The sequence below is a fragment of the Apodemus sylvaticus genome, chromosome 16, assembly GCF_947179515.1.
Source record: "Apodemus sylvaticus chromosome 16, mApoSyl1.1, whole genome shotgun sequence".
NCBI lineage: Eukaryota > Metazoa > Chordata > Mammalia > Rodentia > Muridae > Apodemus > Apodemus sylvaticus.
In genome coordinates, this window is record NC_067487.1 from 89,098,208 (window position 1) to 89,124,555 (window position 26,348).

The following is a 26,348-nucleotide window of genomic DNA, read 5'->3' on the forward strand; positions in this document are numbered from 1 at the left end:
TTGGGCTACTGGCACATTATATTGTAAATAAGTTTTATATTCACTCTTGGAGTCCAAAAGTGGTCATCAGATTCTCTGGTACTGGAATTACATAGCTAGTTATGGGTGCTGGGAATTGAATTGTGGTTATTTGAAAGGTCAGTTAGTGCTATTAACACTGAACCATCTCTCCACCACCTAAGCAATCGTTTGGATAATAGAATTTCTAGTCAAATTAGCATTCTCAGTGTTTTTTTTTCCTCAAACATTCTTTTTTAAATCTTCTTTTTTAAAGATTTATTTATTTTATGTATGTGAGTACACTGTCACTCTCTTCAGACACACCAGAAAAGGGCATCAGATTTCATTACAGATGGTTGTGAACCACCATGTGGTTGCTGGGAATTGAGCTCAGGACCTGTGGAAGAGTAGTCGGTGCTCTTAACTGCTGAGCCATCTCTCCAGCCCTCCCTCAGACATTTTTGTTTCTCCTTCTCCTTCACCTCTGCTTCCTTATCTTCCTCATTGTATTCACTTTGGTTCTTGTCAAAACTGCAAGCTTTACATATGAAAACTTACTGCAGCAATTCATCTATGATGAACAGTGGGACCTGAGCATGATTGGCTGTCTAATTCATGTATTTAGTATATATACTTATTGTGAACTAGCATTATTAATATTTAGTGTTTATTGAATTAGTATAAAAAATTCATGTAAAGCCTTTGAGAAAGTAGAAAGCATCCATGAGAGTTAAAATTAGTCTTCAGATTAATCGTATAAAATCAATTTATAAAAACTAAATTGTGTTGAACTAATGAGATGACTTAGCAGGTAAAGGCATTTGTAACTATATCTGATGATTTGAGTTTGATCCCCTGAACCTACTTGATGATAGGAGGAGAGACTATTCCTGCAAGTTGTCCTCTGACTGTGGTATGCTGCACATGTACAAGCACACATAAAAATAATGTAATTAAAAGTAAAAGTAAAAGTTGTATTGACAAGCAATTCTGAACTCTATATTGTTGAAATATCAGTAATAGGTGTTACTTTTAGTAAAACTTATTTAAAAGGTACAGTTGAGTTATTCAGCACTTTAAATGCAAATTATGTGAAGAGTCATCTCCATTTTGTGGTTTTGTTATATTCTTCCTCTGCCTTTTTCATTTTGAGTCCCTGAAATCTGTTCTATTTTTACTTGTGTGTCAACATACTGAAGCCATCTCTGCTGTCATGCTTTGAAGATCAGCAAGAGATATTCCCCTGTAAGATGAGAGTTGTATAATAGGTGACTATTAGAGGCATAAACAAGTCTTGGTAAATCTGGAGATGTTTGTTTGTTTGTTTGTTTGTTTTTCCAAGCACTAGCAATGTAATACCAAATGCTTGTTGGTGCTATGACTGAAGAAACTGTTATTTACTATGTATTTATTGTGCATTGTTACAGAAGACTTTGTGCTTCCTAGGCAAGTACTCTGTCCTAGACCTGCCTACTTAATTCTTTAAATCTCTTTTTAAGTGTCCAAGAGAGGGCTGGAGAAATGGCTCAGCAGTTAAGAGCACTGACTGCTCTTCCAGAGGTCCTGAGTTCAATTCCCAACAACTACATTGTGGCTCACAACCATCTGTAATAGGGATCTTGATGCCCTCTTCTGGTATGTCTGAAGACAGCAACTGTGTGTGTGTGTGTGTGTGTGTGTGTGTGTGTGTGTGTGTGTGTGTAAAATAAATAACTCTTTAAAAAAGAGGGCCAGGGATGGTGGCACATGCCTTTCTTTAATTCCAGCACTTGACAGGCAGAGGCAGAAGGATCTCTGAGTTTGAGGCCAGCCTGATTGACATAGGGAGTTTCATGACAGCCATGGCTATATAAAGAGACCCTGTCTCAAAAACCAAAACAAATAAAAAAAAACCCTACTATATCTCTTATTATAAAATGACAGTTGAATAGAATTAAAATCCAAGTTAAGCAACCCTTAAACTTTTAGGCCACTAGACTTTGGTCAAGACTTAGATTGAAAACGTTCATTCTTTATATTTATTTTAAATGGCATCTTTACTGAATATTATGGCATGTATATATAATGATATGCCCAACTATTTTTTAATTTTATGATTTTATTATAGTACATGATTTGTATGATAAAATATTGCAAATAAAATTTAAAAATTATATAATAAGATTAACCAGACACAGTGTTTATATACTTCAGCGAACTATACAGTTAAAGAAATGTAAGGAAAATAATAAAGGAATGGATACTAAATACTCTTGGGGGCCAGGATTTAATTTTTTTCCTTTTTTTTTTTTTAAATTTAAAACAGGGTTTAACTATCCTTAAGTGGCTGGTCTGGAACACATAGACATCATCAGCCTTTGTCTGCCTCTGTCTCTGTGTCTCAAGGGCTGGAATTAAAGGCATATACCATTAAATCTGGCACTTTATTGTATTTGTGTCTGGCTGTTTAGTATTGTCACTTTACCTGTCCCCTCTGGATACCTGGATTGTGTCAGATTGCATAAGACATTTTTTGGGAAAGATTTATTTTTGGTTATGTCTATGTACACCACATGGGTGCAGATGTCTTACATGCCAAAAAAGATGGTGTCAGATTCTCTGGAGCTGGAGTTACAGACTGTTGTGAACAACCTTGAAATGGGTGCTGGGAACAGAACCTAGGTTCTTTGGGAGAACACCAAATGTCTCATGCCACTTTAATAATGAAATAATTTGTTTGTTAACTGATTCAATTTTTTAATGCGCATGTTTGCAAGTTGAAGCTTGATCTTTAGTATCCATATTAAGTGCACCTAACAACGCTTATCTGAGTTTTAAATTGTGGTAATTTTTGGATCTTCCTTAGTCTGGATGGCATGATGGCTTCAGGAAGAAAAGAAGCTTTACTTTGTCTTTCCAAGTTAAAGTATTTTCTTCTGAGTTTTGCCTTTTATTTTTCTACCTCCTTAATCTGGGATAGTCTTTATTAGAATGGGGTAGATTAGTTTTGTGCAAAGCTGTCTTATTAGTTAGCTGGGTGTTTTATATTGACTGGAATAAAGAGAAGAAATAAATTTGCTGGAGAAATGGTTTAGTGGTTAAGAGCACTTGTTACTCTTGCAGAGAACCTGGTTTTGGTTCCCAGCACCTACATAGGATATAACAATTGTGTGACTCCAATTTCAGAGGATCTGATGTCCTCTTCTGCCCTCTATGGGCAATGCAGGCTTTTGGTGAACAGACACAAAAGCAGGCAAAACACCCAATACACATACCCTTCCTCCCCCTTCTTCCCCACCCTCCCCCAAAAAAGAAAAAAAAAACAATTTCAAGAGAATAGGTTACAAAGTACAACAATATATTGATTTTTTTCCCCACTGAAAAAAACAGTACTACCTAGAGCAATGACTATAAGTCCAGGGCTGGAAATATTTAGAACACCTTGTCATAGTAAAAGCAAGCAAATAATTAACCATCACTGTACTGGTAGCTTGAAAGACTTCATATTGGGCAGATTATACTGAGACAATATGGGCAGATGAAAGAATAATTCCTGGGATTTGAAGCACAATGACTTATTATTAACATAACAATAAAGTTATTAACAGCACAACACCCTTAAACATCTCTAAAGATGTTTTAGAATCAAGTTATCTGAGGGCATAGTAAAGAACCAAGTGTTTCGGTGTACGTGTTTATGTGCATGTATGTATAGGCAGATTTCAGTGTCAGGTTAAATATCTTCATCTGTCACTTAATACTTTATTTAGCACACCCCCAACCCCACTTAAAAAAAAAAAAGAAGAAGACAATGTCTCACTTAGTAGCCCTAACTGTCCTGAACTCAGTATGTTCAAGCACCATTTGGCTTTGAACTCAGAGATAGATCCACTTTTCTAGGCCTCCTGAGGGATAGCATTAAAGGTGCAATCCACTATGCTTAGTTCATTTTACTTTTTAACTGTTTACTTTTATTCTGTATGTGTGAGTGTTTTGCCTGCTTGTGTGCCTCTATGAACTACTCCTCTGCCTCCTGCCTAAGAGCCAGAAAAAAAGGTATCCTCTGGATTAAATTATAGTTGTAAGCAGCCATGTGTTGGGATTCAACCTAGGTTCCCTGATAGAGTACCCAGTACTCCTAATTCTAATTTTCTCTCCCACTTTCTTTTTTTGTTGATTCTTTTCCTCCTCCTCCTTTTTTTAGAGGAGGCAGGAATTCTCTGTAGCCCCTACTGACCTGGACCTTCATTTCTTTGTTGTAAACCAGCCTAGTCTTGAACTCAAGAGTCCCAGCTGCCTCAGTGAACCAAGTGCTGGGATTAAAGGCATGTACCACTATATCCAGCTTTTAAAATTTTTTTCTACTATTTTTTTTTTATTTTTAAGATGGTATTTTCCACTGAACCTGGAACTTGCTGATTATGATTAGCTAGAAAAGTTGCCCAGCAACTACAGGGATTCTACTGATTCTATTTGTACAGAGATTGCAGGAGTATACTGCACACCCGGGTGTTACATTGAGTGCTGGGATTCTGAACTAAGATCTGAATCATGTAATAGTCTGAAGCATCACATTGCTTTCAGATGTTGCATTTACCTGAAATAAACCTCAATATGTGAAAGTTAATGGACAATTGCAGAGAAGACTATTTTTGAGTTTTAAATTGTACACCTTTCTGAATATTAGGATGAACTCCCAAATTGTCCTGTTCTATTTACCCATAATACAAACCATCCTTTTATTTGGTGTATTCATACTGTAGCCTGGAGTCACTTAAGTTGTAATGCTTCCTTATCCCTGTGTTCAAATAACCCTTTACTAAGAGCTGCGATGCTGGCAACTCATAAAGAAGACCTGCCAAGTACTTCATTTGAGCAAAAAGTTTGTATGTCTGTTTTTTATATAAGTACGCTGTAGCTGTCTTCAGACACACCAGAAAGGGGCATTGGATCCCATAACAGATGGTTGTGAGCCACAGTGGTTGCTGGGAATTGAACTCAGGACCTCTGCAAGAGCAGTCAGTGCTCTTAACCTCTGAGCCATTTCTCTAGCCCTGTTTTTTTGTTTTTTTTTTTTGTTTTGTGTTTTGCTCGCTCTCTCTCTCTCTCTTTCTTTTACATTAATAAAAATCTGTTACTGGGTGGTGGTAAGGCAGAAGCAGACAGATTTCTGAGTTCAAGGACAGCCTGCTTTACAGGCCAAGTTCTAGGACAGACTGGGATACACAGAGAAACCCTATCTTGAAAAACAAAAAATTAGGAAAGGAAAATCATATGCTTAGGTTATTTAGATGTATGGTTAGGAATGAACTCAATTTGTGAAATTGTGAAAAAGGAAAAGGACTCATGTAGTATGCACTTTATACTGCAAAAAATTCCTTTTCTAGTGGCATTCACTCACTCACACACACACACACACACACACACACACACACACACACACACAGAGAGACACTAATTGATTTAAGAAATTAAGAAAATATGGTGGTGATGGCGCACACCTTCAATCCCAGCACTTGGAAGGCAGAGGCAGGTGGATTTCTGAGTTCGAGGCCAGCCTGGTCTACTGAGTGAGTGCCAGGACAGCCAGGGCTATACAGAGAAACTCTGTCTTGAAAAAAACCGACTCCCCCAAAAGAAAATATTTCTTGATTGGGTTTCTTGTTATATTTGTTCTTTCTTATTAATTCCTCACATTAACAAATCTACTTTACTTTTGAATAGTGACTTGGCCCCGTCTTAAAGCATTAGTGTTATTTTAGAAACCCAGTGGAGTTTTAACATTTGTTTTCCCTAGTTTTTTTTTTTAAATCCTGATAATCATTTGCCCCCCCCACCCACCCAGAGGTAGCTACTCTAGCAACAAAAGACTATCTGTTGCAGTTGAAGAGAAATTTACTCGTGGGATCCCCCTCCCCACCTGCAAAAATAAAAGTTTGAAAAACAGTAGTGAAATTATCTCTTTTTCCTATGTAGGCCAAGAGGGCTTGCCCTGGTTATAGTCTCAATATTTTAAGTCATAGGATCATGTAAAATTTTGACTTGCTAGCATTAAACTTCTGATATATAAAATGAAAGCTTTAGATTTAATTCCAAATTTACCAAATAATTTGAGTGCATACTTCTAAGAATAGCAACATAAAGTAAGTCAAAGAATGAACAGCATAAAATTCTTGCTAGCATAAGAGAGATAATGAGCTAGACAATTAAGTTAGAAATTCTTTTGTTTTAAAGATTTATTTATTATTATATGTAAGTACACTAGCTGTTTTCAAACACTCCAGAAGAGGGCGTCAGATCTCGTTACGGGTGGTTGTGAGTCACCATGTGGTTGCTGGGATTTGAACTCAGGACCTTTGGAAGAGCAGTCAGTGCTCTTAACCACTGAGCCATCTCTCCAGCCCTAAGTTAGGAATTCTAACCTATTAGTGATGAGTGAGAAGATTGGTGATGTGGATGGGTTGGGGGTAGCATGTTGATTGTCTGAGGGACTAGCTTTCTTGGTGGAGAGAAGAACCAGCACAGAAGCTCTGAAGTGGGCAGAGGGACTTACATTGCCTGGGGCACATGGGGTCTTGGTATTAGTGGGGTGAATGTTGGCTTTTACTCTCTCTCTCTCTCTCTCTCTCTCTCTCTCTCTCTCTCTCTCTCTCTCCTCTTGAGGCTAAATGGTTCAATAAGGAAATAAGTAGTAGATACAAAGAACTTAAATCCTTGTGCACTAGTTTTTTAAGAGTCACAGAAAAGCAAAGGAAGTTTCACATAGAGGTCAGGTAAGGTAGGGTGAGGTTGCCACTGGAGATGAATGTTACTTTGAGGGTGGCAGTTTCAGTGAAGTGGGCCAAAGCTTGGTCTGAGCTTGGGAGAATGAAAGGAAAGTGAGTATAGGAAATGAAAACAACTGTTTAAATTGTACCTCAAAGGGCAAAAGGAAGCACCTGAAGTTAGGGTGTTTCATTTTTGTTTTGGTAAAATTGCAGAATTGTTAGCATATTTAATATTGAGATTGAATTTAGTGGAGAAGGAATGGTTGACACAGGAGGGAACTGGAAGTGTTTTTTTTTTTTTTTTTTTCTTTTGAGAAAATTTAAGATGGGATTCTAATCAATGCCTGTGTTGGAAGCTTTATTTAGCTATGATCAGTTAAAGTATGATCAGTTCATCTGAAACAAGAAAGATGGTTGTGTAGTTAGTATATGAGACTCAGGAAGATTAAATATGTAGAATGTGGAAACCGTTTAGGACAAGAATAGAGACTTTTCATGAGAATTAGTCAATATTTGTTTTTCCCCCAAGATTTATTTTTATGGGGCTAGGGAGATGACTAAATAATTAAGAAGGCTTGCTTCTTTTGCACTCCAGCACCAGGGCCAGGCAGTTCAGAACTGTCTGTAACTCAGTCCTAAGAGATCTGGCACCTTCCTCTCTCCTCCTTGGATACCTGCATATACATGTCTTGGTCATGTACATAAATAAGAATAATACAAATACATTTTAAAATGTTTATATTTTTGTGTGTTTGCCCATCCACAGGGGTCAGAATAAGGCACTTGCTGCTCTTTACTGCTGAGCCATTCTTCCTCTTTGTTAATATTTGTAAAGTCATTATTGAACACAGAATTAATTACTTAGTGATTTCTTCAGTTACTACAGCTATCACTTGGAGAGATAACTGTAAGAATTGGTTTTTAAATTGTGCAAGTTTTTATGTATTGCTTGTGAAGTTACATTGTGATTCCTATAGCTAGTTTATTTTACTCACCCTTGTAATACTCCAGAAATACTGGGTATTCATTCAAGTTAGGTAAATGAGTTCAAAACTTGTAGGTAAGTCATCTTTTCTTTCCCAAGGTGTTAGCCTCCACAGGTTCCACCTACCTAGACTATTAAAGCATATCCCAGAAAGACAAAGAGTTTTATAGTTTTAATCTGAAACAGATGATTTTTAAGGCCTTAAAGGATGTTTAGTGTTCAATATCTAAATAAAGGTTCTTATAGTGAAATTGTAACTGTGTAATAGAAAGTTGAATTCCTTATCAGTATTGAATAGAAAGAAGTAGTAGAGAAATTACATATAAGTTGAGTTAATTATAAGCCGGGCGGTGTGGCGCACGCCTGTAATCCCAGCACTCTGGGAGGCAGAGGCAGGTGGATTTCTGAGTTCGAGGCCAGCCTGGTCTACAGAGTGAGTTCCAGGACAGTCAGGGCTATACAGAGAAACCCTGTCTCAAAAAAACCAAGTCCAAAAAACAAAAACAATACCACCACCAACAAAAAAAGTTGTAATTATAGTTGTAGGATTGATTGTAAAGCTGGAGCAGGTCACATACGTTTTGTAGAGTTGGAAACAGGAAATACTTGGGAAGTCTATCTAGAGTCTCCCTGACTTTGAATACGTGCACTCATTCCTATTTTAAACTAGGATTGGAAAATTAGGGACTGGATACTTGGCTCAGCAGTTATGAGTGCTTACTATTTCAGAGGACTGGAATTCAGTTTGCCAACACCCACATGAGATGGCTTATAATTGCCTGTAAGTCTAGATTGAGGGGATTTGATGGTTTCTTCTAGACTCTCTGGGGACTTGCACTTACACCTCTCACTCCATTCCCATAATTAAACATCATAAAAATAAGGTTTTTTTTAAGAGACTGGAGAGATGGCTCAGTTGTTCAGAGCACTGGCTGTTCTTCCAGATGACTTAGCCTCATTCTCAGTACCACCTACATACAGGATAGCTCACAATTGTCTGTAAGTCTGGTCCCAAGGGATCTGACACCGTTTTCTGGGCTCCTCTGGTACCAGATAAGCATGTGTTATTCCGACATACATGCAGGCAAAACACTCTTACATATAAAAATTTTAAATGTCTTTTTTAAAACATGTAGAAAGTTAAACTCAGTATCAGTTTAGTGTATAAGCTCAGGACATATTTTAGAGAGATAGTGGTTAAAGGAGAATCAGATATATCTTAGTGAGGTTTCTGTTGGGTTATTGGGAAAGAAGTGATAGGTCTAAGGTAGATTTGTAAAGAAGATCTAGGGTCAAAACCTCTTTTTAGAACACAGAGAATAGCGGGGCAGTGGTGGCGCACGCCTATAATCCCAGCACTCTGGGAGGCAGAGGCAGGCGGATTTCTGAGTTCAAGGCCAGCCTGGTCTACAAAATGAGTTCCAGGACAGCCAGGGCTATACAGAGAAACCTTGTCTCAAAAAAACCAAAAAAAAAAAAAAAATAAATAAATAAAATAAAATAAAAACCACAGAGAGGTTGGAAACTTAAAGAGGACAATTAGAGAAGAATTGGATTTGAATCAAAGGCCAATAACTTAAAAGTAGTTAAAGATATGTGAAATGCTATTTGAGGGACCAATGGATCAGTAGATAAAGGCACTTACTTGTCACCAAGCCTTATAGTGTTTAAATCATAGCTTGTTCGAACCTTCATGGTAGAAGGAGGGAACTAACTTCCACAAGTTGTCCTCTGACCTCCACACACTCAAAGTTGCATGTTCACAGGTGGACACAAGTAAACATAAATAATTTAAGCAAACAATCTTTAGTAAAATATAGTATTTTAAGTATACCCACAGAACTAAATTATTTTAATGAATTAATGCTTTCCAAAATACTTCATTTGTTAATAAAAATAGTCAACATTTGAAAAACAGTATTTATTGTAAATGAGTTAAATGGATCCTGTAGTCTACAAAAACATTAATATAAGGGAAGGGCTGTAAGGAAGACAAAAAAATTACAATGCCAATATTAATGAGGAGACTACATTTGTAGGCAATATTTCAGTTAACAGTGTGCTCTTTTAGATAGGAAAGCGTAGTATCTGTCTGTACAGGATATAAATAGTTCAAGTTAAAATTAAATACAAATAAAGAAAAAATTTCAAAGCAGCGTATATATCTCAATCCCCCAATGAGTTCTTACAAGTTTGTAAGTTAACCAGCACTTGAAAGGCAGAAGGAAATGGTCTACATTTCAAGGTTCAAGCTAGCCAAGAGTATTCAGTAACATTGTCTCAAAAAAAAAATTTTATGGTTTATGTAAAGGAAAAGTTGAAAGTGAAGCACAAACATATATAAAATGTACTTTAATAAAATTATGGAAGAGAACATGCTTGAAAAGCTCAGGAACATAGACTGTAAAAAGTTTAAGTATAGATGGAAATACTGTGAATAAAAATTTTATTGAAGAATTGTAGGAACTATAGCATTAATGTTTCTCTGTTCTATTTCTTGACTGTGGTAGACACTGTATGTATGACCAGTTGCCTTAGATTCTTCCCACTGTGTCATCCTCACCTTAGATTCTTGCCACTGACTTTTTTTTTTAAATCTTAATGGATGTTATGCCTTCAAACTGTGTGAATCAAAGCAAATATTTTCCTCAAAAAATTGCAGTATCAAACCAAACTTTAAGACAGTCCTTAAAGAAAGAAAGTTTTAAAATATTTTTTTTAAAAAACTTAATCAGCACAAGGACCAAATAGCAAAGTGAAAATGTACCACAGGCATGAAGAGGTTTTTTTCTTTTTCTTTTTCTTTCTCTTTTTTTTCTTTTGTTCTCTTCCCTCCCTCCCTCCCTCCCTCACCCTCTCTCTTTCTTATGATGGGAGGGGACAGGTTCTCACCGTGTAGCCCTCACTTAGCTGAAACTTTCTGTGCAAATCAAGTTGGTCTAGATTTTTACAAATAGCTACCTGCCTGTCTTTGCCGTGCTACAATTAAAGATGTGTGCTACCCAGCCCAACAAATCTCTTCTTTTGCCTAGGCTATCTGGCCAGCTTGCTTCTTAGACCTATCTGTCTCTACTCCACACTCAGGTTTCAGATACATTTGGCTCTTGCCTGGCTTTTTTGTTGGTGTTGGGGACTTAAACATCGGTTCTCATGTTTGCGCATCAGATGCTCTTACACACTGTTTACTCACAGAATTTTTAAAGAGGGGTGTGTGTGTGTGCGCACGTGTGTGTCTGTCATTGTATGCCTGTGTCAGTTTTCTGTTGCTGTGAAGAAATACCATTACCATGGCAACTATTTATAAAAAAAAAAGCATTTAATTGGAGCTTGTTTAATCTATTGTCATGTTGGGACGCATGTTTGCAGGCAGGCATGTAGACATAGTGTTAAGTGTTGTTGAGAGTTCTACATGTGGATTGGCAGGCAGCAGAAAGAGAAAAACACTGAGTCTTGTTTGAGCATTTGAAACTTCAAAGCCAAACCCCTAGCGACACACTCCTCTAACGAGACCACACTTATTCCAAAAAGGCCTTGGACTTAGAGCTCATGTTTTTTTGGCCAGGGTGTAAGTCAGTAAGCTTCAGTGATTCTTTTGAAGCTGGGGTAAGTTACATGTGTGTGCAAGATACCTGGCTTGTTATGTGGGTGACTATGATCTGAACTTCTAGCTCTCATGATTCAGTAAACACTCCACCCTTACAATATCAAATTGATGGGGAAATAAGTTGATATTTGTATTTTCTATTTATCAATATATGAAATAGGGTCTCATATAGCTCAGACTGACTTTCAACCCACTATGTAGCTAATGATGAACTTTAACTTAAAAAAAAAAAACAACACTTATTTTTTTGAGACAGGATTTCTCTGAGTTGTTCTGGCTGTCCTGGAATTTACTCAAGACCAGGCTGGCTTCTAACTCAGAGATCTACCTGTCTCTTCCTCCTGAGTGCTAGGATCAAGGGTGTGTACCACCTCACCTAGATTTTTTCCCCCTGCATGTATGCCTGTGTGAGAGTGTCAGATTCTCTGGAAACTGGAACTACAGACAACCGTGTGGGTGCTGGGAATGGAACCTGGGTCCTATGGAAGAAAAACCAGTGCTCTCAAATATTGAGCCATCCCAAATATTGAGCCATCAAATATAGCTCCTTTATTGTTTTGAAACTCTGAGTCTTAACTATGTAGGCTTGGCTGGCCTGGTATTTCCTTTGTTAGACTGAGATGGCCCCAAAGAGATCAACCTACTTATGCCTCCAGAGCACTGGGATTCAAGGTGTGTGCTGTCACATGTTGCTTTTAATTACACATTTATTTTGCGTAGGTTTGTGTGTATGTGAGCTAATATGTACCATGGGCACATGTGTAGTGGAAATCAGTTCTCGGTTTTGAACTCAAGTCCCAAAGTTTAGCAACAAAACACCCTTACCTGCCTAGACTTCTCACTGGCTTCAGCTCCAGTGAGAGTTAAAATTATGGAGGCATCTGTTCTCTAAGTAATTTAAGACATCTTGAAATTCCTTTATTCTGTTTTTTAGCCTTTTTATTTTCTAACATTTAATTGAATGCTCAGTACTTAATTTTAATTTATGATCAGTTGAAAGGACTTAGATTGTGGGTCTTAAAAAATGTTGGAAGTTTTACCATGTTGTATCCCTGGCTGGCCTTGAACTCTGAATCTATTTGCTTCTACCTTCTAGAAGTCTGGGATTAGAGGTGTTGGTCACGATGTCTGGCTGGAGTTTGATCACTAGAAAAAGTAACTCTGTCTTTTGGCTCTCAATGTTTCATTGTTTTTTTTCTTTAATGAGTTTCAAAAATGTTTATATCAGCCTGATACATTTTTTTGTCTAACCTTTACTTTTAACTTCTTAAAGTCACCTTTTTAGGTTTGTCTCATGTAGACCCTGTAGATGGATCCATGTAGATGGATCAGGATTAGTTTTTTTTGTTTTTTCGTTTTTTTTTGGGGGGGGGACCCAATTTAAAATGCTTTTACTGGTTCACATAATGTGGGTTTACTTCTGTAATATTAGTCATTTTTTGTTGTTTTTGCTTGTGTTTCTGCCTGGTTTTTTATCATCTTTTAAAATTACTTTTTAATTTGCTCTCATTGTTCTTCTCATCTTACAAAAATACTTTATTTCATTTTGTTTAGGATACCATCAATGTTTTAATGTTTTATTTTCCTTTAATAAAGCCAACATGTAATAAACTGCTAACATGGATAAATGTTGTCAAACCATGACATCATCAGTTGTAATATGGATGCTGATTTCAAATAAGCTAAAACGTGAAATTGAGTGCATTTTAGAATGATGGTCCTTTCCTGTTTGTACTTGACCTGTACAGTAACCTGTTGTTACTGAAAAGCCGAAGCTTTAATACACTTCAGTCTATTATATTTATCAAGTATCTTTTCTGAGAGCGGTTGCATGAAGGCAATATTCTCAGCATTCTTAGCTTTGAAGTACTATTCATGGCTTTCAAGTGAAAGGATGTTTTGTCTGACAATATTTTAATATTTAAATTAAAAGTCAGAATTGGAGCTACACTTCTTTTTCCTTAAAACCCAACAGACTGTTCCCCTATCTATTGGCCTATAGGGTTACTATAGGGAAGTCTGGGACCAGCCTGACTTTTTTTTTTCCCTTTGTAGGCGACCTACTTCTGCCTGAGTATTGGCAGATTTCTTTCTTTATCCTTGAAGTTCGGTAACTTTATTAGACTCTCTTTTTTATCTCGCTCTTGGTGTGATTCTCTATTACATTTTTCCTGTTAGTGGTAAGCCATCTCGATTGGTGGGTTCAGGAAAATTTCTTAGATATCTTATATGCTTTAATTTTTGGGATTCTTTCTTAAGCATTAGTTATATAATTGCCCATCTTCATTTCCGGCTCCATTTCATTATTTACTAAATGCTTCCTTTGTTCTGTTCTGATATGTTATTTTCTTGATAATCTTTACTAAGTTTGTTCTCTTCAGTATTAGGACTACTACTTATAATGTGGATTTGTTTTGTTTGTTAGTTTCATTTTGATAGTGGCTTCACCACTTCATTCAGTTTTGTTATGTATGTCTGTGAGCAGGATTTTCAATTTACCTTCTATTTACAAATGCTTTTAGTACTTGTAATGTCAAAAGGTGAAGCTATGTTGTTTTTGAGAAGATGGGTTCAAAACAGTTGTAGAGTAGCCATGTCAAAATCTATTCTCTGTGAACACAAAAACAAATGATTTTGATTAAGTCTTTGTGTCAGATTTTGTGTTTTGTTAATGACTTGAGATTTGGTAAAAGCTCAATGATAATTCTTTCTGAAGATGTATAAACTGCTTGCACATAGTAGAATTCTGTTTGTTGTGTATGTTTCTGTGTATCAATAAAGGATGATTAATTACTTTTTACTTATGATTAATTACTTTTTACTTATAGTCATTAAAAGTCTATAAAGGTTATTTTTTATTGAGTAAGTTACCATGCAGAATAGATGAAATTCTTTGACGTTATGACTGATGTATTCTCTATCACTCATGTGTACCACAATGAAAAGTTCTTTTGTAAGAATTTCTCCAGAGTACCAATTTGTTCTTTGTGTTTGTTCTGGGTGGGAAACTGAAGATGGTGAACAATGTGCTCCTGATCTTTATTCAGACTTGAAGGCTGTAGTGGACAATGGGACTGTGACTAGTTGTTGTTAATGTGTGAGATTATTACTCTGACTTTGAATAAAAAAGGCCATTTCACTTGTTAATGGAGCAGGTCCTCTCATGAGCAAGTTTGTGTTAATTTTCTCTCTGTCTTCTTCCCCCTGAGGTGCAAATATACATCTCAGAATCTCTTAAGGATTCTAAACTATTTTGCTTAATTATCAATATTGTGACTGCTTCCTGTGATGTTTCTGGGGTTTGTTTGTTTGTTTGTTTGTTTTGTTTTGTTTTGTTTTGTTTTTAACCAACCATTAGCTTGTCAAACACTTATTGCCATAGATAATAGATCCTGGGGCTTTAATAAACAAAAATTCATGTTCCTTCAGAACTAGCATTCTAGGTGAAGTAAAGGAGTGAAACACAATCAATAAAATGTAGTAGAATACTAAGTGGAAAGGAAAAGTTTACATTTCCTAAGAACATGGGAGTCATAATTAAAGTTAGGGTGACATTTAAGAATGCTTGGTGAGGGAGTGAATGTGAATGTGTGAAGGGTACCACAAGTGCAGCATCTGCAACGGGGATATAGATGAGAATGTTGCAGGAAAATGATAGAGTAGCTGAACTCAGAGACAGAAGGTGGGAGTGAGATACTGGTAAATTCTGAAGGACTTTTTAAGGCCCTCACCAAGTGAGATTAAGCTTCCATATGAACAGCAACACGATTTAGGTTTATAGGGGTTTCTCTGGCTGCTAAATTGATCATAGAAACAGTAAGGTAGGCTAGGTGGAAGTGGAAGTCTTCCCAGCACTCGGGAAAGCAGAGATAGGCAGATCTCTGGATTTGAGGTCAGCTTGGTCTGTAGAACAAGTTCTAGAACAGCCAGAGATACACACAGACACCCTGTCTCATAAAATAAACAAAACAAAATAACAGGAAGGTATTTTGGCTAGCATTTTAGTATACACATATAAGCAAATGGTTTATAACTGAAACGATACATTTACTAACAATACTATTTTTTGTTTCTGTTAGGAGAAAGTAATTCTGGTCAAATTACGGTAGATTTGTTTGATTCCACATCTTGTTGGTGACTAACACTGTCAAATAAGTTATAGCCCTGACTTAATAAGTAAAATTATGGTTGTATATTCAGACAAAATGAATAAAATGTAAATTACAAATAATAAAAGCTTAAAAATTAAATACCTAAAATTCTACTAATAAACTGCTACTAAAGAGTTGTTGCTGCTCCCTAGGGACAACTGCTTTCATAAAATATTTTTGGTTCAGATTTCCTGGGGATTTAACTCCATGCTTCTAAATGATATGTCTATAGTGTCTGTGTTTTTGGTTTATCAACTTTAGACATTCTCTCTTGACTTCTTGCTATGACAGATGTTTTCAGTCCCACTTCTCACTACTGACCTTCCTCGTTCATCGGTCACTGACTTGGCGCCTCTCTGGGGTTCTGCCCAGAAGATTTAGCCTTCCTCCTTCGCCTCAGCCCCTCTGTGAGGATTTTGCTCCCTACACTTTGCTGACCAGTTCATGTTCTTCCATCTGTCTCCATCCTTCAGAACCATGGGCAAACTATGTAGTTTTTGAAAAAAATTTAAGAATTTTTATTGGCTTAGGTTCATATTGGCACTTTGGAACTCTTGAATAATAGACTAGAATATTAGGTCAAAGGGTTTTTTTTTTTATATGTATACACTTGAAGAATTTAGTTTTTGTTTTGCTATTAAAATGTTTTGAAGATTTGTTATTTTGCATACATGAATGCTTTGCCTGAATGTATGTCTGTACACCTGTGTGCCTGGAGTTCAAGTAAGTCAGAAGAGGCTGTCAGATGACCTGGAGTTGAAGTTACAGATGATTGTTAGCCACTATGCCAATGCTGGGAACTGAACCCAGGTTCTCTGCAAGAGCAGCAAGTGATCTTGACAACTGAGCCATCTCTGCAACCCCACTTTCTGTTTTTTAAAGAGATAGATGATATATTTGCCATATTTCATTCTTCAAACAATTAAATTTTCTCATGCCAGCATCTACTCTTTCAAAGTATACTAAATAGGTATGTAATTTTTTTTCATATCCTGGTACTATAATATTTCTTTCATTTTGAGTTTTTAAAGTTGTAATTAAAATTACTTGAATTATTATTGAATTTTTCCAGCGAAAATAATTTTATGTTCCAGTTATTTCTCTTCTAGGAATAGCCATTTCTAAGTCAAGAAGATAGGCTTTAAAAGTTTTGATTGCTTTAGAAAGGTTTTACAGGTCAGCTTCCTTTGCTTCTGTTTTTTTCACCTGCACCTCTTATGGTCAGGGAACAGGACAATGAATTTAGAACAGGATCTTAGACATTGTTGTATCTTTTGTTAGTTAATATTTGTTAGGTCACTGCACACTTACCATTATCATGCTTACTGAATCATTCAATTCAGGGAAGGCTTTTAAACAATACCCACAAGGTATTAAAGTACTTTTAATAGATACCCAAATATGTTGAAAGAGTATCCTATAATTTACTTGTTTACTTAAAAATATGTATTTATTTACTTTTATTTAAAAATTAATTTATAAAATGTGTTTCTAAGTTTTCTCAGCATTGTAATACTCTAGCTTTGTTTCTTAGCAGGACAGCCAGAGTAACCACCATTATTCTAATGGAGGCTTTGATTTCCTCACTCTGTAAAGAATGGCTTGCAAGTTAGGGGAATTTAATGTTTGTATCCATGTGAAGTTATTTCTGCTTTCAATGTCTTTATCAATGAGATTAAAATGAACCTTTCTGGGACTGGTGAGATGGCTCAGTGGTTAAGAACACTGACTGCTGTTCCAGAGGCCCTGAGTTCAAATACCAGCACCCACATGGTGGTTCACAACCATCTGTAATGGGATTCAATGCCCTCTTCTGGAGTGTCTTCTGAAGACAGCTACAGTGTACTTACATATAATAAATAAATAAATCTTAAAAAAAGAACATTTTACATAGGGAGAAGTGCCATAGAAGCTACAGGAGGAACTCACATAGATATATTCACATAAATATAAAGAAAGTCTTTGCTTAGGCTGGCCCAAACCTTAATTTGTAGCTCTCAGCTTTGGCTTGGAGATCTTTCTGTCTTAGCCTCCTGAGTGCTGAGATTACAGGCATGAACTACCACCCTAGCTTTAAAAAAAATTTTTTATGGGGGGCTCAAAAATGACCACAAAGCAAACAAACCTACAAGAATATTTAAATTAAAAGTCAGTGATAAAGCAGAAATGACTCAGAAGACACTATATCAGTAAAGCCACCCAGACGGGTGACAGCTCATGAAAATTGTAAACCTGGGCTTCATTGTATAACCTGATAGCAGTTCAGCAATTTGGGGGTGTCCTTTCTAGTCGTCGTCCCCCTCCCCCTGGGGGCATTCATTTTAGCTGGTGTCTGCCTCTTCTAGGTAACTCAGAATGTGTGAGAGTAACTCTCAGCAGTCTTTACATTATGCATATGCTTGGGAAAAGAGGAGCCTAGTGAATCTAATGAGTTTCAAGGACTTCTTGAAGGTGTTTTGAGTAGTTTACTCCCACAATTTAAGGAGTGTCCTTGCTGCATACAATGTTTAACTTCTCTATAAATGTCCTGTCTTAAATCCTATGGTTTCACTTTCTTTTGTCTCATTCCATGTCTTGAAGAGTTGCCCTCCAATTTGGAAGGGTTTAATGATGGAAGAAACTGTGAGGCAACGTGAGAATGTCAGGAGTCCAGATCAGTAGAGGACGAATAGGATTGAGATACAGTAAAATCTTAGAGGACGGGTTTGGTTTGTCAAAGAAATTTGGTTACACCCATAAGAGAATAGAGGCACAGAAAGTCCTTTGCTTTTTAAAAAAAGTTGTGCAAGTTTTTTCCTTTCTTACTCTAACTTGGTTTATGGTGGCCTATTCAAATTCTTAGACTATGTTTATTTCCACATGTGTTTCCACTAGAAGACTTTGTAAATTTTTTGTTGGGATTGTAAATTCATTTAAATTTTTTTTGTTATATTTATCCATGTATTAGTTTTCTTTCGCTGTGATAAAATACCTTGGCCAAATGCAACTTAGAGAAGAATTTATTTTGACTGTGGTTCCAGAAGAATATAATGTCAAGGGTGTGGGGCTGTGGAACATAGCAGCACATGGCCAAAATAGGAATTATCTCTTAGTGATAGACTTCTTTTAGCAAAGTCAAATCTCATAAAGTTTTCATAACATCTTCAAAATGGCAACAACAGCTGGTAACCAAGTATTCAAATACGTGAGCCTGTTGGGGACATTTTAGTTTAAACCACCCCAATGTGTTTATTGTGTGTTTAATGTGCTCATGTGGAGGTTAGAGGACAACTTGTGGAAATTGGTACTCTTCCTTCTACCATGTAATGGTTTCAGGGCTTGAATTCAGATCATCAGACTTGGTGGCAGTCTACTGAGCCATCTCACTACTTCAAATTCACCTTTTTAAAAAAAAGATAGACTTATTAATTAATTAGCTAATTAATTAATATATGAGCACATTGTAGCTGTCTTCAGACACACCAGAAGAGGGTATCAGATCCCATTACACATAATTGTAAGCCACCCTGTGGTTGCTGGGAATTGAACTCAGGACCTCTGGAAGAGCAGTCAGTGCTCTTAACTGCTGAACCATCTCTCCAGATTCCCCAAATTTATTTTTTAAATATTTTCATGTTTAATAATTGTTTTCTATAGTTAGCTGGGAAGTCTATTACAGTTGTGCTAACTGTGTAAACTGCTTTATCACTGACCTTTAAATATTCTTGTAGATTTGTTTGCTTTGTGGTACCAGGGGTTGAACTTATGTCCTTAAACATGCTAGGCAAGTTTGCAAGAGCTAGAAGGGCATTCTGTCTTTCCCCTTTCTTCCTTTCTTTCTTCCTTCCTTCCTTCCTTTCTTTCTTTCTTTCTTTCTTTCTTTCTTTCTTTCTTTCTTTCTTTCTTTCTTTCTTTCTTTCTTTCTCTCTCTCTCTTTTCTTTTCTTTTCCTTCCTTCCTTCCTTCCTTCCTTCCTTCCTTCCTTCCTTCCTTCCTTCCTTCCTTCCTTCCTTCCTTCCTTCCTTCCTTCCTTCCTCCTCTTTTCTAACGCCAAAACTGGCTTTGAATTCACTCTGTAGCCCAGATTGGATTTGAAGCCTAGGTATTCTCCATCAGGCTTGCTAGTTGCTGGAATTATAGGTCTTTCTGTGCTACAGTGTTTACCTGTAGGTTTCTAAAAGTTAATTACATATTAAGAATTATTTGTTAACAATGAGGGTTTGCCTGCATGTATGTGTGTATATATGTATACATACATACCATGTGTAGGTCTAGTGTCTTAAGAAAGCCAGAAAAGAGCATTGGGTTCCCTTGAATTGGAGTTACAAGTGATTGTGAGCTTCCATGTGTGTGCTGTATACTATGCAAGAGCAGCAAGGACCAATGTGCCATCTGTCCAGTCCCCCTTATGGATTATTTTAAAAATATCTTAAGGCTGGGGATGATGGTATATCCTTTTAATCCCAACATTTCAGAGGCAGAGGCTGGTGGATCTCTTGAGTTCAAGGCCAGCCAGAGACCCTGTCTCAAAAAATATTTTTTTTTATTTTAAAAAAAGTGTATATGTGTATGTACACATAACATACCAGTGCATATGTGTGCATGTGAAGGCCAGAGAACAACCTTACATGTTGTCTTCAGGACACTTTCTATTTCCTTTGAGATAGGTGATCAGAGAGCCACAGGGATTCGGCCTCTTCAAGACTGGGATTACAACTAACTATGTGCCGTTTTGTAACCCTGGTAATTCTTTGTGGGTTCTGGGATCAAACTTAGGTTCTGGTGCTTATAAGTCAAGTGTGGAACCATCCTCTTAGCCTCCAGGTATAATTTTTAATATTCTCAAATAATTCATGGCTTGCTTTGCAAATTATCTTTTGTCTTTTAGAACTATGAAGATACTGAACAACTGTTCTTCATGCAGTGCTCAGCAGTGTCCATATTGATTGTGTCTATAAATCTGTGGCGCAAATTACCACTTGTTTTCAGAAAACGTGTAAATCATCTTCACCTTCACTTTTCTCTTGCATAGAAACAATCTCCTTTCCCCTACCCCCAAGACAGTGTTCGTTTCTCTGTGTAGCCCTGGTTGTCCTGGTACTCCCTCTGTAGACCAGGCTGGCCTGGAACTCAAGATATAGGCCTGTTTTTGCCTCCCAAGTACTGCAAATAGAGGTTTGCATCACTACCTCCCAGCTGAGGGTTTTTTTTTTTTTTTTTTTGGCTTAAATTTATGTGTATGTGTATTTTGCCTTTATGTAAGTTAGCATGAGCCCACTGAGCTAACATAAAAGCAATCTTTTTTTAAAAAAAAAAGATTTATTTATTATATCTAAGTACACTATAGCTGTCTTCATACACACTAGAAGAGAGGGAATCAGATTTCATTACAGATGGTTGGGAACCACCTTGTGGTTGCTGGAATTTGAACTCAGGACCTTCGGAAGAGCAGTCAATGCTCTTAACTGCTGAGCCATCTCTCCAGTCCCATGAAAACAATCTTAATGTGTGCTTTTTTTTATGGCTTTGCTCATTGTTAAGTTGTTTTGGTTTTTGCACTTGCACTATGACCACTTCTATTGTTCTCTTTCCTCTCCCCTACTGCTTGTTTCCTTCCACTTCTCAAATAGTATTCCTTCTATATTCATGATATACAAACACATGCAAATATACTTATGTGCACATATACATGCATAATAAAGTCTTGAGAGATTTATAAGACAAAACATTAAATATTTATCTTAGTTTAGCTTATTTCACTCAACATATGATGGGTAAGTGTTTGCACAGTTGTACTACAGAGTGCCTGTAGAAGTCAGAGAACAAGTTTGTCAAGTTGATTTTCTTCTTTCACTTTCATGTTGATTCTGCTTATTAAAATTGCTGTTGGTCTTGTATGACAAGTACTTTGCCCTTTAAGCCACTGTATCCTTTATAGCTGAATAAAATTCCATTTTGTAAACATAATTACATTTTATTTGGCTTCATCTATTGATGGACATTTAAGCTGACTTGTATCTTTAATAGTGAATAGAATTGCAGTAAGTATTGTGCGCGCAGGTACCTTTTGTGGTAATGCTGTTTTTGGATTCTTTTGGGTATATACATAGGATTGATGTAGCTGGATAGGACAGTCCTATTTTTTGAGGTTATGAAGAACCTCCATACTTCGTCCATAATGGCCACACATATTTTCATCCCCTCATTCCCTTTTGCTCTTTTATTTTGTTTCATGTGCTTTTTTCAGCCATGTTGGATTCCCTGACTGTCACCTAGCAACCTCTGGCCATGCCCCCTGACGTCCACCGAGCCCTGCCACCACCCCGTGATTGTGAACCTCAGCCCCTGGCAGGCGCCATGTTGGCATCCCTGTCCGTCACCCAGCAACTGCTGGCACCACCCCTGACATCACCACAGCGCCCGCCCTGCATCCAGCCTCCTGTACTGTTGTCATTTCCTGTCTTTAATTTTTGTGAATGAACGTGGGCTGGGAGTTTGAATGTGCGCATTGGTCAGAGGTCTGGCAGAGGCGAGAAGGAGGTGAGTGCGCACATTTAGCGACTGCTGCGATTGCTGAGCTTCCCGGGCTCAGAGCATTGTGGAATGGAACCGCATTCACTTGCGCATTCAGATGAAGATAGTGCTCCATGCTGCGGGCTTTTTTGTTGTTGTTGTTTGGTTTTTTTTTTTTTTTTGAGCGCTGGAGTAAGTCCACTCTGTCCTCTTGTCGTCTCCGCAGATGAAGTCTGTGAGTTTGGAGAGGCCTGGCAAGACACGGGCTAACCGCTCAGGAAAGTTTGCAGGGGGATGGAGTGCAAACCCTCTCTGTGCTCCGGGCAGTGACAGTGGACGGGCAAGGGGTAAATTGGCATTTGGGTATAAACATGGAATCCAGAGGCCTTTGATCCCTAACACCAGATTTACATGAAGTTAGGAGTAATCACATTCTGATGCTTATAACTGAGAATGTTCTTTTGCAAGAGTAGCAATTGGTCTTAACCACAGAGATATTACTTGACTGCCTCATATTTAAAAATTAAATATCTTGAAAAAAGCTAAAAATTGTAGAATACCAACCAAAGTTTCTCCTGTGGCCCACTCCACATCTTTAGATATATGAAGTTGTTGCATCTGTGGGATGCAAGGATAATAGCTTCCTATTTTCACTTTTAATCCAAAGCCTTGTGGAAAATTCCAAATGATGAAAATGTCATATTCTGTACACTGATATTCCCTATGGTTCATGTTAACCAATTCTCCAACAGGGTTAACAAATACCCTGGTCTTCAGCAAGGAAGACACCTAAATGAAATCCTTCATTAGATGTTTACATATGCATATCAATAAAGGGAGAGCCAAATTGAGAATTTCCCCCAATTTCTTAATGACTTTCACAAAAACAGCTGCATTGAAGTGATCCCGTGTAGTAAAATACGGGAGTAATAACTCATTTATATCTGAAAATTCATATACGTCATATTAATAATCCATGTTTAAATGGTCTAGAAAAATGATTACCATATAACAAGTAACATGGTGTGAGTGAATGTGTATGAGTGCATGTGTGTGTCCATGTTAGTCAAAAATACATTTTTAAAAATGTAGCCATGAATGAGCAAATGAACAGGAATTCTGAATATGTGTGAAAATAAAGAATGTCTGTTGACCTTTCATGTATAGTCAATAAACAAATATGAGATAAAAATAAACTTAATAATGTGTACAGTCTTAATCATTTGTGGCTTTGTAAATCATTGTTAATTTAAATGAGTAACTATTAGATACAGCACATGTACTGATTCTGGAGAAATCACTCTTTAGAAAAATATTCTACTCTAGTCATCACATAAGTCTTTATTATATAACCCTTGGGTATTATTTTGACTTTTGAAAAAATTTGATGAAATGTTGAGATGTGTTTTCACAGAACTCTCTGATATCTTAAAATAAGATTGTTTCCTATTAAATGTTTTCCTTGTGCATGATGTTCATCCATGTAAAAGATTAATTAGGGAGTTTTGTAGTGTAGAAATATTTCTGCTGAGAGAATAATCTCTAACAAATGTACATGTGTTTCTCTGGGTCCATTTTAAAGATCATATTGACGTAGCTATGCATAATGAAATATAAGAAACTTAACCTGCTGACAGTCAGTAAATATTCCTTTGTATTCTGCTGGTATCTGTATTTGTATAGTATTTGTGTTGTACTTGTTGAAGAATTAGTTCATGGTAGGTGTGGGCCACAGTGTAAACAGCATTATATAAATTGTAACCTTCTTCACTCAGGGCCATGTCATATTTGTGCAGTGCTATCCATTCCAATGTGTTGTTGAATTTGAAATGTTCCATATTATTTCTGTTTTTAGAGATTGAACAATTGAAATAATTCCAACACAGTATAGACTCAGAAATGTATATTGGGTATTTGTTAGTATCCACAGTTTGCATAAAATTCCTAAATTTAGTCATCTCACTACCTTGATGTGCCAAAGTGACAGTCCCATGGAAGAAATCAAGACTGAATTCCTTTTTATTTGTGATAACATCCCATTGTGAAGTTGTGATCCAGATTCTCTGAGCACCTAAATATTCACATCGTCCAAAGCTGACTTCTAAAGTGGAGTTCATTTCACCATAAATGATAACAACCTTTGCTGAAGATGCCATAATTTGCTTATCATATATCAAAGACTCTGTCAGGTATGTCTGCAAGGTTTCTGGAATCACATTTACAAAAGCTAAACAGAGTTCATGACTTTGCATTTCTTCTCTTAAATCTGAGAGAAACTGAATGCCCTGGTCATCATCTGAGATGACCAGTCCTATCCAAGTCCATCTAAAATGAAGCATCAAGGTGACCATGCCAAGGGACAAATGTGTGTCCTTGGAGGCTACGTGGTGGACATAAGGAAACTGGTCATGGTCACTTAAGTTAGGATTAAATGGTCCAAAGAAAACCTAAAGGATGTAAAAGAGTAGATGAAATATCTGCATGTGGAATATGATTATTAGAATCTTTGGAATTATATACAAATAATGTTGCACACCTTTCCAAACTCCTCTCAAGTAGAGTATGATTTTATTCTAAATAGCATGTATTATTCTATTTATATTCGAGTCTGTTCCTAACAAGTCTGAATTTTCTAGAACACAGTTTCAACTGTTTGTCCTGTACATTTATGACCTGATTGTTTAATTCCTTTATAACTATCTGTCTATCTATCTATCTATCTATCTATCTATATTGTGATATGTTTATACAGTGATATATATTGTGTCTGTCTGTGTCTGTCTGTGTGTATTTGTAGAAGAACACTCATAAATTCATGCTTTAAAATTTTTATTGTTGGCACATTTAAATGGAATTTAATGTTGTTGATTTATTCAGTGTCATACATTCTTACCTTTGGTGTCCTAGAATGAACGGCAAGTTTTAAGGGCGTTTTCCAAGATGGTCCTCTAATGTCTACATCACAAATTTCATATTTTAAACAGATATAATTAATAAAATCCATGCTATTGTTTTGTTGTGAATATAATATATCCAGAACTCCCAATGTATCTTGGCACAAACCAACAATGATGGAGAACATCAAAGACATATTGGGTAAAAGATAAGGATTCTTGTTGATCTCATCAGTAGCAAAAATCATTACCAGAAAAAGCTCATAACTTCTTGCTGGTATTCTAAAACAAGGCATAATAATCATTAAGGGAGATATTTGAAACTTAAAATTTCAATTGCAATAAAGTTTTTACTATGAGACATACTAAATTTCTAAATAAATGTCTTGAAATAATCATAATTAATGAGGGATCTTTAGAGATAAATATAATTTAAGAATTCATAGATGTAAGACACTAGATATGATATGAAAATTTTTCTATACATGTAAATTGATACGTAGTTCTATCTCTCAATGCCACCCTTTAACTAAATTACAGTACAGTTGAATAAGAAACTATAAAATAATCTTGGATATTTTAGTGGCTATTCCTGGTTGTCAACTTGACTATATCTGGAATGAACTACAGACTAGAATTGGAAGGCTCACCTATGAACCTAATTTGGAGGCTCAGAGATATAAGTTTCTGACCTGGATCTTGGCATGGAGAACTTGAAGCATAGCGGCTAAGACAAGGAGATCTCCGAGTTCAAGATCATTTGGGATTAAAGGTATGGATGCACATGCCTTTAATCTGGGCCACACCCTCTGCTGGAGATCCACAAGCTAATAATCTGGGCCACACTCTCTGTTGGAGACCTACAGCCTTTAATCTGGACTACACCCTCTGATGGAGATATATAAGGACATTGGAAGAAAGAAGATTCTCTCTCACTCTTCCTTACCTGCTTGCCTCGTGGGACTGAGAAACTGCTAGATCCTTGGACTTCCATCCACAGCTGCTGCTGATCATTGTTGGGGAGTTGGACTATAGACTGTAAGTCATTGACAAATTCCCTAACTATATAAAGACTATCCATATGTTCTGTGACTCTAGAGAACCCAAACTAAGTTGGTACCGGGAGTGGTTCTAGAGAAGCAGAAGTATAAGGATGAATGTTTCAAAATTTTGGAGTTGGTTGGTTGATCCAATATCACCTTCAACTACTGAAACTTCTCCAGATTCTCTCCCTCCTGGGAGCTCGGGGAATATTGAAGACCCATGGATGAAACTATATCTTAAGATTAAAGAAGCTAATGCCATTGATTATCTTGATGAATTAGGTGATTTGGTGATATACAATACTTTCTCCAAGTTGGGGAAAAAAAATCAGAAAATGATTTTGCTGGCTGGTTGCTCTTAGCATCTCGGGGGGAAAAAACAATGAAGGAAAGGAAGGAGTTGTGTGATAAAATTGAAGAACTCCAGACTCAAG

The 26,348-nt window shown here is 36.7% G+C and overlaps 1 long non-coding RNA gene across 2 annotated transcripts in view; it reads left to right on the forward strand.

Annotated features, from left to right (window-relative positions):
- LOC127666582 (uncharacterized) overlaps positions 1-25,762 on the forward strand; it is a 48,600-nt gene extending 22,838 nt beyond the window's left edge. The window contains exons 2-4 of one of the 2 annotated variants that reach the window (XR_007973683.1): positions 21,712-22,004; positions 23,959-24,166; positions 25,455-25,762. This is a non-coding gene — a long non-coding RNA (uncharacterized LOC127666582). The other variant, XR_007973684.1, reaches the window with a different exon arrangement.
- Positions 25,763-26,348: the final 586 nt, after the last annotated feature.